The following is a 16,276-nucleotide window of genomic DNA, read 5'->3' as shown; positions in this document are numbered from 1 at the left end:
CCCCCGCAGGTGCAGGACCCCAGGAAAGGCTCATCTCCCCCAGACCTCTTGTACCCCCTGCAGGCCCCTTGTGTTCTGGCCCCTTCTGTCCCTCCCGCCTCCCCTGAGTGCTCTGGTCCCCTGAGTCTGGGCCCTTCTTGGCCCACCGCCCCTTTTCACTCTCACGGCCCCGCCCCTTTCTCCCCTCCAGGCCCATCTCCCTGGGCCCTGGGCCCGCACTGAGAGGAGGGTCAGCCTGGGTCTCCCCTCCCGCCCCCAGGCTCCCACTCCCTGAGGCTTTTCTACACTGTGATGGCCGGGCCGGCCTCGGGGAGCCCCGCTACATCGCCGTGGGCTACGTGGAGGACACACAGTTGGGGGGTTCAACAGCGACTCTCCGGGCCAGAGCGCGGAGCCGCGGGCGCCCTGGGCGGGGCAGGTGGGGCAGGAGGACCTGGACGAGGAGACTCAGAGCCAAAGGGACAACGCGCAGTGGTTCAAAGCGCTCCTGAGGGACCTGCGCGGCCGCTACAACCAGAGCGAGGACGGTGAGCTTCGCGGAGCAGGGCCAGGGTCAGGTCACCCCCATTCCCACCATAAGGCCGGGGTGTCCCGAGTCTCAGGGTCCACTGACCCCTCGAGGCTGGTGGATCTGCCAGGACCCTCCCCCGGGAAGAGCCGGCAGGACTTTCCTGCCTGCCCATTCGTTTTCAGTTTAGGTTTATTCAGGGTAGGGGGTGAGTGATTAGGGAGTGACCTCGGGGCTGACCGCTGGGCGGGGCTCAGGGTCTCACACTCTCAGAAAATGTGTGGCTGTGAAGTGGGGCCCCACGGAAACCTCCTCGGCGGGTATGAAAGGTTCGCCTAGGACGGCGCGGATTTCATCTCCCTGAGCGAGGACCTGCGCTCCTGGACCCCGCGGACTCGGGGGCTCAGATCACCCAGTGCGCGTGGGAGGCGGCGGGCAGGGCCGAGCGCGTCAGGCACAGTGTGCAGAGCAGGTGCTTCCCGAGGCTCTGCAGACTCCTGGAGACGGGGAAGGAGGTGCTGCAGCGCGCAGGTAAGAGGGGCCACGAGGCCTCGGATCTCCCCTCTCCTGGCGCCCCACAGGGAACATGGAATCATGGGCAGAACAGCAGCTGCTTTCTGGGCAGAGAGGGAGAGTCCCCCTGGGTTGCATGTTCTGTGCTAGAGAGACTCGCCCAGAAGACACCGCTTTTCTGGACGGTTAAGGAATCCAGTCTCTCCTGAGGGAGGGGAGGCTGCCACAGACCAGCTCAGCGGTGGCGGGAGATCGAGACAGTCTCAGGGTTGAGTGAGAACGAGCAAAAGGTGGTCGAAGGAATTAGGGCGGGGGACAAGAAAGAATGACACACAGACACACTCAAGGGAGAGTGAAAATCTGAGTGTAATTTGCTCTAATCATTACGCATATTTATACATTTTCAAAAGGCATTAGGTCACACAAAATCTATTTTCCCAGCATAACAATGTTTCTTGTTACCTAGGCATAGAATACAATTTTCTAGCTAATAGTTTACAAGTTGCTAAGCATATGTGGTTACATTTCCTGAAACTGATTTTTACATATATAGAAAAAGTCAGGTAAGAAAATTAATTATGGACAAGTTGCTAAGTTACTACTTATTCAGAAACAATGATTAACTGGTTAATGGTTAAACTGCTTTGTAGGTAATTCCATCAGGCTTGTTTGTAGGCAATGCTCTCAGCAGCCTTGTTTTCAAGCAAAGAAGGGGTTTTTTACTGCAGGCTTATTGCCTAGATTGGGCTTATAGGCTTGTAGGCCTTGTTTGATCTGAACGCCAAAGTTTATTATGATGAAGCCCCTCGGGGACTGCGTCTGTCTTAGGTCGTCAGGAGTCACAGACATGAGGCTGGCCAGTGCCTTCTTTAGTCTGCCCCCAATCTTACCCGTCATTGACTGTCCAGTCCAGCGCACAGGGGAAGAGGGTCTTACGTACTCTATTTGTGAGCATCCACAGTACAGCCACTCTTTATTTCATCCAATTACTGGCGAGCAATGGTGGCAACAGTGGCATTGCCAACCATGGAGGCAGGAGCTGCCACAGGAGGCCATCCTGAAATAACTCTTCCTGGATCCGTTTGACCCAGCAGCCATCCTGGGAACCAAGAGTTTCTCTTTCAAGGCCTTGTTTTTGGTCTGAGGACATTTCTGGATCTGACTCCTGCCTTTCTGTGTCATTCACCCTCCACCCAGGTCAGGAGCAAAAGTCTGTGTTCTCCTTAGAGACCTGAATCCTCCTACCCTGGGCTCCTACCAGATTATCCCAGATTCTTCAGACTAGGCTGGTTTCTGGGCTTTGTGCTTCCTCCCTCCAAACCAATTGTCATGTTCATTCTGAGGATGGTCAGTGAGGCTGCTTCAGTGTCCAGGAAGGAAAAACCTGAAGTGTGAACTTTTTGTCCGTTCTCCTCAGATCCCCCAAAGACACATGTGACTCGCCACCCCACCTCTGAGCATGAGGTCACCCTGAGGTGCTGGGCCCTGGGCTTCTACCCTTCGAACATTACCCTGACCTGGCAGCAAGATGGGGAGGACCTGACCCAGGACACAGAGCTGGTGGAGACCAGGCCTGGTGGGGATGGAAACTTCCAAAAGTGGGCGGCTGTAGTGGTGGCTTCTGGAGAGGAGCCAGAGATACATGTGCCGTGTGCAGCATGAGGGGCTGCTGGAGTCCCGAGTCCTGACTTGGGTTAAGGAGGGAACGTGAGCACAGAGCTTCTCAGGGGCATCAGGAGCCCTTCTGGAGACCTTCAGAGGGTCAGGTTGAGGCCTGGGGCTCAGGGTCTCCCCTTCCCGTCCCTTCCAGTGCCCCTTCCTCAGTCCACTGTCCCTACTGACTCCACCGACTCCACCATGGGCCACATTGTTGGCCTGGTTCTCCTTGGAGCTTTGCTCACTGGAGCTGCGGTGGCTGTAGCTGTGATGTGGAGGAAGAAGCGCTCAGGTAGGGAAGGGAGTGGGGGATCTTGTCCACTGGGGGATTTCATGTCCGGGGAGAACTTGCCCTTCCTGGTTAGTAGGGAGTATGATCCGCACACATGTGTTGCCCAGTCTGGAGCTGATTGCGAACACTCACTCTTTGTAAAGCACTTATGAAAATGCATCACCAATTGTTCACCTTATAACTGTGGTGATGGGGATCTGTTTCCCAGTAAATGTCATAAGGGAAGGATCCTGCTAAGGAAAGACTCCAATTCCCTTTCATATCCATTCTTCATATATCCCAGTCCTGACCTGGGTCTTCAGTCACAGTTCTAGAAAATTCCCTGTGACCCAGACTTGGGGATTCCTTTAGGACTCCATGGGCTGACTCCTCCCTTGTCTCACATGATGTTTCTTCCCACAGGGGGACACGCAGTCAACTACAGTCAGGCTACAGGTATGTGTGGATTTTAAGGGTTGGGTCCTGAGCCCCAGAGGACAGCTTAGAGGGAACTCTCACCCCCTGGGACACACCAGAGGATGGGGCCAGGTTGTGGGGAGCTGTGAGTGGGACAGTCTTAGGATGCACTGGACTACTGAAAATGTTATCACTTAATGTAATTCACCTGAATTTCTTCAATATTATTTTCCCTCAGAGAATGAGAGCTCTGCCTTATGTGGGACTGAATGTTATAGGATTTCTCCCCCCCCCCATTTTGTAACTTCAGAATCCTCTGCTTTATTTAATTTTATTTGTTTTCTAGCTGTCATGATTGATATAAAAGTTTTTATTCAATCTATTTATTTGTTCCCTTACATCACTGTTAATTTTTGTATAATATTTGATTTCTCTCTCAGGACTACAGTCCTTATGGTTCTCTTACCACCATAGCACCCATGATCCATCACTACAGTCCCTTGTGCTCTTCCCTCCCCTATTTGGAACCATCTCTCTCCTTTCCCCTGCTGTAGGCCTCAGATCTAGGATAAGGCTGCAAGTTTTGTCTTTAATCTGACCCTTTGTTTGATTTCTGTATATCCCACATATAAGGGAAACCATGATATTTATTTTTTCCTTCTGACTTATCAAGCTTAGTATCCCTTCCGATCCCAACCATATTTCCCAAATGGCATGAGTTTCTGTTTTTGATCACTGAGTAGTATTCCACCATATATATGGACCACACCTTCTTGATATATTCACGATCCCCTGATTTAAAACACAGTGATAACTAAAGCAGGACATTTCCCAAGCCTGCTGCTTGGGGGAGTCTGATGCTTAGTTTCTGTTGCCTTCCCAAATCTGCTGCTTTGGTTCTGCTGCTTGCTGGAGTGGAGAAGTTGCTGGTGTACTCACTGCTTGCCTGAGGTGGTAGCCATGACACCCTTGAACCTCCTTCCCAAACAATAAAGAACACTTATACCATGAAAGATGGGATAGCAAGTATCTCATACAAACTATATAAAACCTTGCCATTCTTGTTCCTGGGTGCTCAGCTCTTTGGGGAGCCATCCCACTGAGCCCACCGGTGTGACAATTAAATCTCTCTCTCTCTACCTCTCTGAGTGCCCTCTGATTTCTCTGGGAAACTGCCAGAACATTTTTGGTTCCCTGGTTCTAGTTCAGTGCGTCCCAAGGGACTGAAGGAGAGCATGGTCACCTCTCACACCCCCTCGTGGGACCAGGTAGAGTTGTCGGGTGGGTGGAATGCATAGCCAGATGCCAGATCTTTGTTTTAGGTGCAAAGTAGGAAGTGATTTTGTACAAACCATTAATAAATTAAGGCAATAAATTGATAAGTGGCTGTTTTCTCACAATAAACACGTGCGCCAGAGTAACTCCGTGACAGTCAAGGTCCTGATAGCAATGAGCTGTCAGACAAGGATTCCATGTCCCATGAAGTGTCTTTCAAAATAAACAGATTTTAAAAAATTATTTCTACGTTTTTAAGATTCCATTTAATTTTGCTGTTCATTTCTTTTTCTTCACACTATCCCAAGTGGTGTCTGCAGGGTCAAAGCACAGAGGAGTTGTCAGTGGCCTGGAGCTGTGAGTGGGGCTGACTCTGACCCGCCTGCAGGGATTGCGGTCCTGGAGCCCCAGAATCAGCCCCCAGGGCTACTCTTCCAGGGTGGCTCAGGCCTTTCTCTCCTCCTCTTGGCCCCCCTGAATCTCCTTGACACCCCAGCATTGGGGAACTGAGGGGGATGTCCTGGGTAAGGAGGGGTTAAGGACACCCCTTAACCATCTATCTCCCCCATACTCTGCCATCTGCTGCATCAAGACAAAACATGTAAGACCTTTAATGGAAAGGAACTTTAATACAATTAGTGTGCAACAAAGAAAAAGGAAAGAATAAAGTTTCCAAATCAAACATTCAAAGTCACCATCCCCTTGTGGGTAAATGTTCAACCAAACAGGGTTGGCCCAAACAGGGCTTGAATGCCTGCCACCTAAAGCACCTCCTGGCGGGGACCCATTGTAAAGGGGTGGATGGAGCTGACAAGTCTGGAAGGAAAAGAGCAAAATCAAGATAGAATCTAACATTGTAATCTCCCCACGGGTCTCTCCCCACATCTGTGTCACGCAGTCCAAGGTCAAGAAGGAAGTGCAAGTTCTTCACGTGTCTCTCTGCTCCGTGTGCCTCCTCCAGGTCTCCTTCTGGCTCCATCCTGCTTCCTTCCTTCTCCAGTCTCCTCTCCAGCTGCTTCTTCTCCCTGCTCAGCTCAACCCTGCTTAGGTAGGTCAGGGAGCTTGGATATTCCCCTGGGGCCCCCCTGTTACAGTCTCTCCCTCACCAGCATGTGCGTGTGTGTGTGGGTGACACCAGCCCTGCAAGGACGGGCAAGGCCCCGGATGTGCGCAGTTCCCTGGGCAGTTACAGGCCAGCACTGCTGCATCCCCCCAGGGGAGACAGACACTCCAGCCCCGCAGTGAGAGCCCCATGTCACTCACACAGTACTTCCCCTCACAGGGTCCCCTATGCTGCCCCTTCCCTGCCCGGTCCTCTCTGGCTCCCCTACACCCCTTTCCACCTTTGTCCCCTAAAATCCCCATTTCCATCCTCTGCTCTCTTTTCCAGGAGCCTCCCCATCTTCCTAGTAAGTGCCCTGGGGGCTCTCCTAGGCCCCGCCCCTCATCCAAGGATGGAGAATGTCAGGTGATTCCCAGGAGGAGGGGCTTTCATCCTTGGAAGCAGAAGCAGAAACAAATTACAGGGACCCTGGAATCTAAGTTTCCATCCCAAGAGACTGAGGCAGCCTGTCTATTTGGGGATTTGCCTAGAACCTAGGAACCAGTTGTTATGTCCCGGAGACAACTGGAGACTAAAAATAAGGATAAACTGACACAGACTTGGGCGCCCCCTTGTGTGCAGAGCCCTGTTCTGCTGCTGGGAGCCCAGGGAGCCTGGGGAGGGCCTGGCTGAGCAGGAGAAAGGGCAGCTCTGGTCTCCTGTGCTCAGCCACGTGGCCACACGGGGGCGCTGCCGCGCTGATCTGGAGTCTGGAAAAGACCTAATGCACACAAAGAATTCTAAAGAATTCTCAGAGTTGGGTCTCCTGGAGGGCGGCGTCTTGGGGGCTGAGATGCTCTGTGTGCAGCAAGAAAACCAGGGCTCAGAGGAGAGGAGACTCCAGAGCCCTGCCCTGTGTGTGAGGTTTCCATCTTTTCTCCTCAGAAGGCCTAGGAAAATTGGAAATTAGATTTTTCCTTCTACAACCTATAAAATTTGGAGGGCATTAAAAAAAAAATTACATTTAGGGCCTCCCTGGTGGTGCAAGGGGTTAAGATGCAGCCTATGAAGCTATCTGCAGCCACTGCAGCACAAGTTCGATCCCCAGCCAGGAAGCTACCAACATGGCGCAGCAGACCTCTCCTGACCTCCCAGCTGCTCCCCTCAGCAGTGTGTTTCAGTCAGTTTGCCTGTTCTGCTCCCCACTCTGTCTCTGGTGAATCCTGTCACCCCGACACCTCTGGTCTGTACCCCAGTTATTGTATGCATAAATAAATAAATCTTTTAAAAAATAACATTTAAAGAATACTGTGAGACTTACAGAAAAGTTGCAAAGGTAGCACAGTTCTTGTTTATACCACAGCATTTCTATTTTGTTAACATCCTACATGAGTAAAGTTTTTTTTTTTTACAACTAATGAAGCAACATTGACATAATTCCTAAACGCCATACTTTCATTAGTTTTTGCTAATGTCCATTTTATGCTCCATAATCCCATCCAGTGTGCCTGGATGACAGTTTCTCAGACTTTCGTCATTTTTGAAACATTGACTTTGGTGAGGAGTGATGTTTTGGGGAGGTCATGGGTTCATAGATGGAGGTTCTTGGGTCACCTCTGAGAAGAAAAGTTTCATCAAAAACAAAGTCCTCCTTCAGTGGTGTGCGTGTCCACACCCCACACTCTGCCCCCAACCCCCACACACAAAAGGAAGGAAGAAGATGCTTGTGCAGACCCCAACAGGTAGGAAGAGCTGCCCCTGGAGAGGGCGGGTGTGTTAGGAGAAGCCTGCAGGCCCCAGGTGGCAGCCTTGGGAGCAGAGCTGTGTCTTCCCAGGGCAGAAAGGGCACAGAGGTGGTGTTCTAGATGGGAGGGCTCATTCCTTTGCGCAATTGTCATCTGTCTTTACATGAATTACTTCTATGGTGTGACTAGGCTGATTTGTCAGGACCAGTAATTCTCTGCAGTGGCTCCATGTGCGTATCCCAGCTCTGGTCTGTACACGTCCTATTGCATCTGATACTTGCTATAGCAGTTGCCCCTAAGCATTTTTCATTTCTATAGTTGGTTTAGTAACTATGTTAATCACTTCTACCCCCACCCACAGTTTCTGGTCATGTGACCCCTCCACCCTAATTTTTCTACTCTTTTTTTAAAAATATTTATTTATTTATGCATATAAGAATTGGGGCACAGGCTAGAGGTATGGGGGGAGAGATGATTCACCAGAGACAGTGTGGGGTGCAGAACACACAGATTGACTGAAATGCATTGCTGAGGGGAGCAGCGGGGAGTCAGGAGAGGTCTGCTGTGCCATGTGGGTATCTCCCTGGCCAGGGATCGAACTTGTGCTACAGAGGTTAAGTATAGCTTCATAGGTGGAGTCTTAACCCCTGGAGCCACCAAGGAACCTAATTTTTTATTCTTAGCCTCCATCAAGGAGGACTGCTCAGGAACATAGTACCTCAATTTAGGTATTTTTTTGTTTTTGTTTTTTTTCAGTGGGACTGTGGGTTTGGGGACGCAGACCACAGGGGTACAGGTCATTGTCCATTCAACATGTCAGTGCTCATCATGTCCACCTGACTGATCACTGATGGTGTTAACCTTCAACACCAGGCTAAAGCAGTGTTTCCTAGATTTCTTCCTGCCAAACTACTTTTTGTTCCATTTATTTAAATGCTGTTGTCTTTGGAAGGAAGCACTATGTGCAGCTCACACTTACGGGTATTCTGCTATAAACATTTGCATGCATGCAGGGTTCTGTGCAAATATAAGTTAGTTGGTAACCAGCTGGGGCAGTGATCACTGGGCTGTATGTCAGGTTTTCTGGTTTTCAAAGAAACTGTCAAAGATCTTCCACAGTGACCGTGCCATTTTGCACTCTTGCTGGCAACGATGAGGCTCCCATTGTCCACATCCTGGGCAGCACCTGTGCAGGGTTTGCATTTTTCAGCCCCTACCAGGTGTGATGGCGTCACTGTTGTTCTTTTTGTCTTTCCCTAGTGCCCTGTGATGCTGAGCATCTGTTCATGTTCTTCCTTGTCGTCTGTGTCTCTTCTTGGTGACGTGTCTGTTAAAGTCTTTTGTCCATTTTTCAAACGAGGCACCACTCATTTACAACACTGTTTTTGTCCCTTTTAAAATTGTGTTATTTCTCTCTGCTTATTGAGTTTTAAGCGTTATTTTGTAAATTCTAGATACAATCCTTAATCAGATTCATGATATGCAAATGCTTCCCCCACTCTGTCCTGAACTCCTTTACTGACAGGAAAACAAACACTAGTGTCCATACAGAAGCATAGATATACTTTTTATTGGAAAAGTGAAATGATAAATCACTAACTGGTTTTGAGCAGATACTGGCTGCCTGGGGTGTTGGGGGTGGAGGCAATACACATACTTAACTTATGTGTATCCTTGAGTGTGATTTAAATGTTCTGATATGTGCATGAAATATGCTTTCAAAAGTCAATTACACTACACTGCTCAACTTATAACACTCTTCATATGTCACATCCAAATCATATAAGACCAGACCAGTATGTGTGTTACCAGTGATGGACCCACACGTCATAGACGCCAAAGTCATGGTTTCCTTTAGGTTCACTCTGGTGTTGTCTGTTCTGTGGGTGTTGGACAAATGTACAATGACCTATGTCCATCATTAGATTATCATGCAGAGTATTTTCACTGCCCATAATGTCTTCTGTGCTCCAAGGAAACAAAAGCAAAAAGAAACCAATGGATAACATCAAACTAAAAAGCTTCTACATTGTGAAGGAAAAATCATTAAAATGAAAAGACAATATCAATTTGGAGAAAATATTTGCACATCATATATCCAGCAAGGAGTTACTATCTACAAAAAACTCCACAACAATAAAACAAGCAAATCAAAACAGGGGGCAGAGGAGCTAAATAGGTACTTTTCTATAGAAGACACGCATGTGGCCAAAAGGTACATGGATAAAAGTTTATTGTCATGTGCTGTCAGGAAAATGCCAATTAAAACCACAGTGAGTTACCATCTTACACCTGTGAGAATGACCCATTGAAGGGTGTGGAGGAAAAGGAACTCTGGTACACGGTAGGTGGGAATGGAGACTGGTCCTGTTAGCAGGCAGGAGAGGTTCCCTGGACTCCCAAACCTGTACACTCTACATGGTTTCTGTCATCAGCTGCTTAAAGATAAAACGTACTCTAATGCATAAGACCTTCAATAGAAAAGAATTTTAATTTGTGTGCAATAGAGAATAAGTGTGCAATAGCGAAAGAGAAGAGAAAGAACATAGTTAAAATAGTTCCCACATGAATTAATTAAAGTTACCCGTCCCCTCATGGGTAAGGCCCAGCAAAGCAGGCTTGGCCCAAAGCAGGCCCACTGAGGCCCAAAAGCCTGCCACAAGGCTAAGGCACCTACTGGTAGAGACCCATGGGACAGGGACAGGAGGGGCCAGGCAAGTCTGGAAGGACAAGAGCAAAATCAAAATTCGCATCAAGATAACAGCTGCCATTGTCAGCCTCCCCATGGATCCCTCACCCACGTCTTTGTCTCTTTCAAGGGTCTCCATGTCCCCAACTCCCTGACACAAGTCCAAGCCTGAGGAGCAAGCCTGAATTCTTCTTCACATGTCTCTCTGCTCCATGCGCCTCCTCCAGTCTTCTTTCCCCATCTTACTCCATATCTTCCTCCTATTCGTTAGCTTCTCATCCCTGCTCAGCTCCATCTTTCCTGGGGCGGGGTGGGGGGGATTGGGGGTGGGCAGGACTCCTGGAACCTCCCTTTTCTATGGATATCACATGGGTACAGCCCTGCCCTGTGGAGAACAAATGAAGATTCCTTAAAATATTCAAAATAGACCTGTCCCATGGTACCTGTCCATTCCTTGGTATTTATCCAAAGGAAGTAAAACACTAATTCTGAGGAATATGTGCCTCTTATGGTCACTGCAGTGCTGTCTACCATAACCAAGCAATGGAGACAACTTAAGTGCCCAACGACACATGAGGGGATAAAGAACACAAGCTATACACACAATGGAATACTACTCAGCTGTGAAAAAGATGAAATACTGAATTTGCAGCAACATGGATAGATACAGATGGGATTATACGAAGTGAAATAAATTTGAAGGGGGAAGTTAAATATTAGATTTCATTCATATGTGGAATATAAAGAAACAAAGCAGGGATTGATGAAACTAAACCAAAACAAACTAGAAATATGACTGCAGAATTGAAGCTATGGGGTGGGGGTAAGAGCAGGAAACAAGGTAGGAAGAGGGCCCAATAGGCTATGGTGGAGGACTGTGGGGTCCTTATGTTGGGTGTTAAGTGGTAACAAACATCTGAAGAGGTGTGACCCTGTGCCTCTAACACATACAGTGTGTAAACCAGTGTTGCCTCAACTGAATAACACAATGAGGGCAAAAAGGAAAGTTCTTAAGCAAAAAAAAAAAGTAAATTATCTCCTCCATCAGCCACTGACCTCAGGACTTTGCCTTCGCCTCCTCACTGTCATGCAGGCTGAGGGGCTGGTTTCCCACAAGGTCAGAGGCAGGAGGTGCAGGGACAATATCTCTACAATCCAGTTGTTGAAATAAGTGTTAATTAAATTTCCTTGGGCATGTTATATTTTAACAATGTGTCTCAGACCCACACAGACTAACCCATGACAGCCATATGAAGATAATTTCAATACACATTTTCCTTTGAGTCACACAGTATTTCGAGGAGACAGATGCTGAAAACTAAGGACATCATAGGTATGCATTTCCAGTACGGTACCTAGTAGTCATATATAGGGAATTTTTGGTTTAAATAAAATAAAATAAAATAAATAATTCAGGGCCTTCCCAGTGATGCAGCAGGTTGAGTGCAGTGCTGTGAAGCTGTCTGCAGTCTCTAGAGTGTGGGTTCGATTCCCGGCCGTCTAGGGAGCTACCCACATGGTGCAGCAGACCTCTCCTATCTCAACCTCTGCTCCCCGCAGCAGTGTTTTCGGGCATCTGCCTGTTCTGCTCCCTGCTCTGTTTGGTGAATCTTCTCACCCTCCCACGCATCTGGCCTGTACCCCAGCTCTTGTATAAATAAAAACAAATCTTTTAAAAAATAAAAAAATTCAACTTCTCAGCTAAAAAACTCACATTTCAAGTGCTCAATAACCAATGAGCTAGAGGCATCACAGTGTTCCATGCACACATAGAATTATCCCTTGTCTCAGAGTATCTTGTGGGACAGCACAGCTCTTCATGCTCTGTGGCCATCAAGTCAAATGCATTAGACACATGAAAAATAAAAGGGCCAGTAGTATTCCTCTTAAAGAATATGTCAGATCTCTCTCTGAGCTGAGATGCCATATTAAGCTGGTATAAAACAAAACCCAAACAGGCACAAACTTCCCAGTCCCAAAGGGAAGCACCGTCCCTCCATCTCCTGTCTCAGGCAGTGGACACTCTCTGGCATCCCATTTCTGAGGGGTGAGTTGTAGAAGAGTTCAGGGCAAAGATCTAAAACAAGCTTTGGAAGTCAGGGAATCCAACCCAAAGAGAGGGATTTTAGGAAATGAAGAGGAGGCAAAGACATAGAAGAACACTTGGAAAACTCTCCTAGTTGACCAGAAAAGCATTTCTCAAAGTGTGGTCTGTGGAACCCTTGAAGTCCCCAGGAACTTTGCGGGGAATCCATGGGTCAAAACTATTTTCAAAATATTATTCAGACATCATTTGTTTCTTCATTATTTTGCCATTTGCACTTGTTAGAGGACCACAACCCAAAAGAGTGGGTTCTTTGCACTCTAGGGAAAGAATTCACCAGAGAGTGCTAATGGTAGTTGAACCGGGTAAGGATTTATTAGACTCATGTATGAGGGAGCCAGTTTGGGAAAGCAGAATATGACCCAGTTCTCCTAAGGGAGTTAGGAGGAGCTATTTAAAGGGTAAGTTTGGGCTCCCTTTGCAGCACGAATTTGATCAACAAACAAACTAGAAATATGACTGCAGAACTGAAGCTATGGGGTGGGGGTAAGAGCAGGAAACAAGGTAGGAAGAGGGCCCAATGGGCTATGGTGGAGGACCCCCTTTGCAGCACGAGTTTGATCCCGGCCGGCATAAGTTCGATCCCAGTGGCGGGCAAGATTCCCACATGGTGCAGCAGACCTCTCCTGTCTCACCCGCTGCTCCCCTCAGCAGTGTATTTCGTCAGTCTGCCTGTTCTGTTCCCTGCTCTGTCTCTGGTGAATCCTCTTACCCTCTCGCGCATCTGGCCTGTACCCTGGTTTCTGTATGCATGAATAAATAAACCTTTCAAAAAAAAAAAAGGTAAGTTCCAGAGGTAGAGAGGAGGGAGCTACTTCTGGGTTGGGCTCTGCCTGTGCCTGTGCACATGATGATGTTCCTGCTGTGTGTGGTTGCTCAGTTTCCTCCCTCCAGGAAATGAGGAGATAATCATTAGTTGTGTCCTTAGACTGTGTGGTGCAGGAGAAAAAAAATTACTGAGAGTCCATGTGCAGAGCAATGAGAAGCCTAGAAGGACCACACCATGAAGGTGCCAGGATGTAATTTTTATCTCCCAGGGTGCTTCACGTCAGTGTAGCGGGCCCAATTGCTTGGTCAGGACTGGCCAGTCCGTGATTTAGTCCACCTGTTCAAATAGGACTGGGACAACTCATCCTACTGCCCACAATTTCTTTTATCTTGGCTGTCGAACACTGAGGTGAGGCTAGTAAGAATGCAGATTATAGTAACGACTGAGTAGTAGTGAAACGGGTCCACACGGCACAAGCCACAGGACAAAACAGGCTCCCCCCACAGCCTAAGAAGCAGGTGTGTTGCCTGTGCTAGAGCCAGTGTCCCCGCATGTACACCTGTTACACAACAAGGTGAGGGACAGCCTAGAACCCCCAAACCTGCCTGCTCTAAATAGTTTCTGCCATCCACCGCATCAACACAACACATACTCTAGTGCAAAAGACCTCTAATAGAAAGGAACTTTGATATCATTAGTGAGCAATAAAAAGAAGAGGAGGGAAAGAATAGATAATACAGTTTCCAAATCAAGCACCCAAAGTTACCCACCCCTTCATGGGTAAATGCCCAGTCAAGCACGTTGGGCCAAAACAAGGCCAGTGCAGTGAAGCCTGAAACTTGCCACAAGTCTAAGGTACCTTCTGGGGGGGACCCATAGGAAAGGGCAGAAGAAGCCCTGCATGTCTGGGACAGAAGCTGCAAAATCAAAATCAAGATAAAAGCTGCCATTGTTAACCTCCCCATGGTCCTCTCACCCACATCTAGTGTTTTAACCAGAACAAGACCAAGAAGCAAGGCAAGTGCAGCTTCTTCGCATGTCTCTGCTCCATGTGCCTCCTCCAGGCCTCCTTCTGGCTCTCCATCTTCCTTCTTTCTCCCAGTCTCTCTCCAGTTTCTCTTCCTCCCTGCTCAGCTTCACTCTTCCTTGGGTTGGGCAGGGAAACTGGAACCTCCCCTTTCCTGGGGACCACCCTTTTGTGTAGCTTGTGGTCAGCCAGCACAGGCAGCTCTGAAAGCAGCAGCAGAGAAGGGAGTTTCCCTGCCCACTGCCCACGTGTGCTGCCTGTGGGCCAGGGGCCCAGCCACTCACAGCAGAGGCAGCAGTGGCCATGGTTCCCATGTCCTGCTGTCCCAGAGGGCACAGCCCTGGGTCTCTGGTACCAGAGGCAGCCCTGAGCCCTATGGCCTCTGGCCCAGGGGGACTTGGAGGAGCATTGGGCCCCTCTAGGGAAGTTCTGGTGCTGCTGATCCTTGGAGCTGCAGGCAGAGGGACCCACAGAGTGCCAGGTCAACATAGCAGGCTCCCAGCAGAGCCCACTTTGCAGCCATTTCCTCCTCCCTACACCCCCCCAACCCCCATTCCTTCCTGCTGCAGTTAAACTGGCCCATCCAAGGTCCCTGGGTATGGTGCGCCTCCATCCCCACCGTGCCCACTCCAGCCCAAAAGCCTGCCCTGACCTCTGTGCAGGTTCCAGGCTTTTCCCTTTTAAATTTGGCACCAATGTCATAAATGGACTAATCAGGCAACGGACCAATCGAGTTTGAGCTCAGTTTCACTCATGGTGATGATTAATTAAATAAACATCTTCTTGCTGTTGGACCCAAGCCTCAGTGCTTATACAATTGTGCACACAGATGACAACCCATTATTAGTGACCTGTCCCCTCCTTGGCACTGTTTTGCTACTGTTGTTAGTACTGTTGTAGTAGTTATTCTTCACCACCACTTATTTATGGAATAAAAATACCCGAGGACTTCAGTTCAAAATGTCCTGGTTGAAGCAATAAAAATTGCCTTCCTTATTTTATCATTCTGAGAGCCAAATTTTAATAATATCTGATATGATGAGATGAAAGTACACATATGGGGGCTTCTCTGGTGCCCTAGGGGTTATGTCTCAGCACTATCACTGCTGTGGCCTGAATTGGAACCCTGCCAGGGAGCTGACCCACATATGGTGCAGCAGACCTCTCCTGTATAACCTGCTGCTCTCCTCAGCAGTGTATTTCAGTCAATCTGCCTGTTCTGCTCCCCACTCTGTTTCTGGTGAATCCTCTTACCCCTCACACCTCTGGCCTATACCCTAGTTTTTGTATGCATATATAATTAAGTCTTTAAAAAATTGGATTAGTGCCCTTATGAGAAGAAACTTTTCACAGATGATCGCCCTCTGACAGGTGAGGATATAGTGAGAGGGTAGCTAGCTAAAATGCCTCTCACCAATGTGAATTGATCTTGGATGTCCTGGCCTCCAAAATAGTCATAAATAAATACTTGTTGTTTAAGCACCCAGTCTATGGAATTTTGTTATAGCAGCACGAGCTGACTAAAAGAAATCACCACCTAAGCACCAGACAGGACACTAGCAGTGGCAAATAATGGGGGATAGCTTCAACTAGTGCTGCAAAGACTTTGACAGCATAATCCACAGAATACTGGTCTGAACTTGTGTTTATGACTTAACCACACCGATGGCTGACTTAAAAAAAAAAAAAGTCAATATTCTCAATAAAATGTAAACAAGGTACAGAGTCTAATCAAAATAGCCAAGTAATCTAAATAGTCATCCCAAATTACTGGATATGTGAATTGGCAGGATAATTTCAGTTCTCATGGGAGAGACAATCAACAGGCATCAGCTCAGGAGGGCATGATGGTCTAGTGCAAACATGTACAGGGCCGGTTCACTGTGGATTCAGGCAGACGAGTCACAAGAGTCCAGAAGTCCTAGTGGATTTTACAGGTACACAGGCACACCAGGCAGGGAAGCTGGCATGCAAGGAGGCAGGCATGGGCCAGGCAGGGTGTCCCGGGTTGCCTAGAGGCTGACAAGCTTTCCAGCTCCTTGCAAATCTTTGCTCTCTTTCTCTGATCTCTCTCTGGTGTTCTCTGGCATTCTCAGTCTCCTGTAATCTCGTGGTCTCACCTCAAAGTGGTCCCCCAGTCCATGTGGTGCTTGTAGTGTCGCTGCCCTTACAGCCCCGTCAGCACAGGTGCCTGCGGTCACACATGCAAGTCCTGTGCTCCTGGGCCCAGGTGTCCATAATCAAAGGCTTGCGTGCCCCT

Source organism: Talpa europaea (genome assembly GCF_964194135.1).
Source record: "Talpa europaea genome assembly, chromosome: 2".
In the NCBI taxonomy this organism is placed as follows: domain Eukaryota; kingdom Metazoa; phylum Chordata; class Mammalia; order Eulipotyphla; family Talpidae; genus Talpa; species Talpa europaea.
This window is presented reverse-complemented; position numbering follows the sequence as displayed.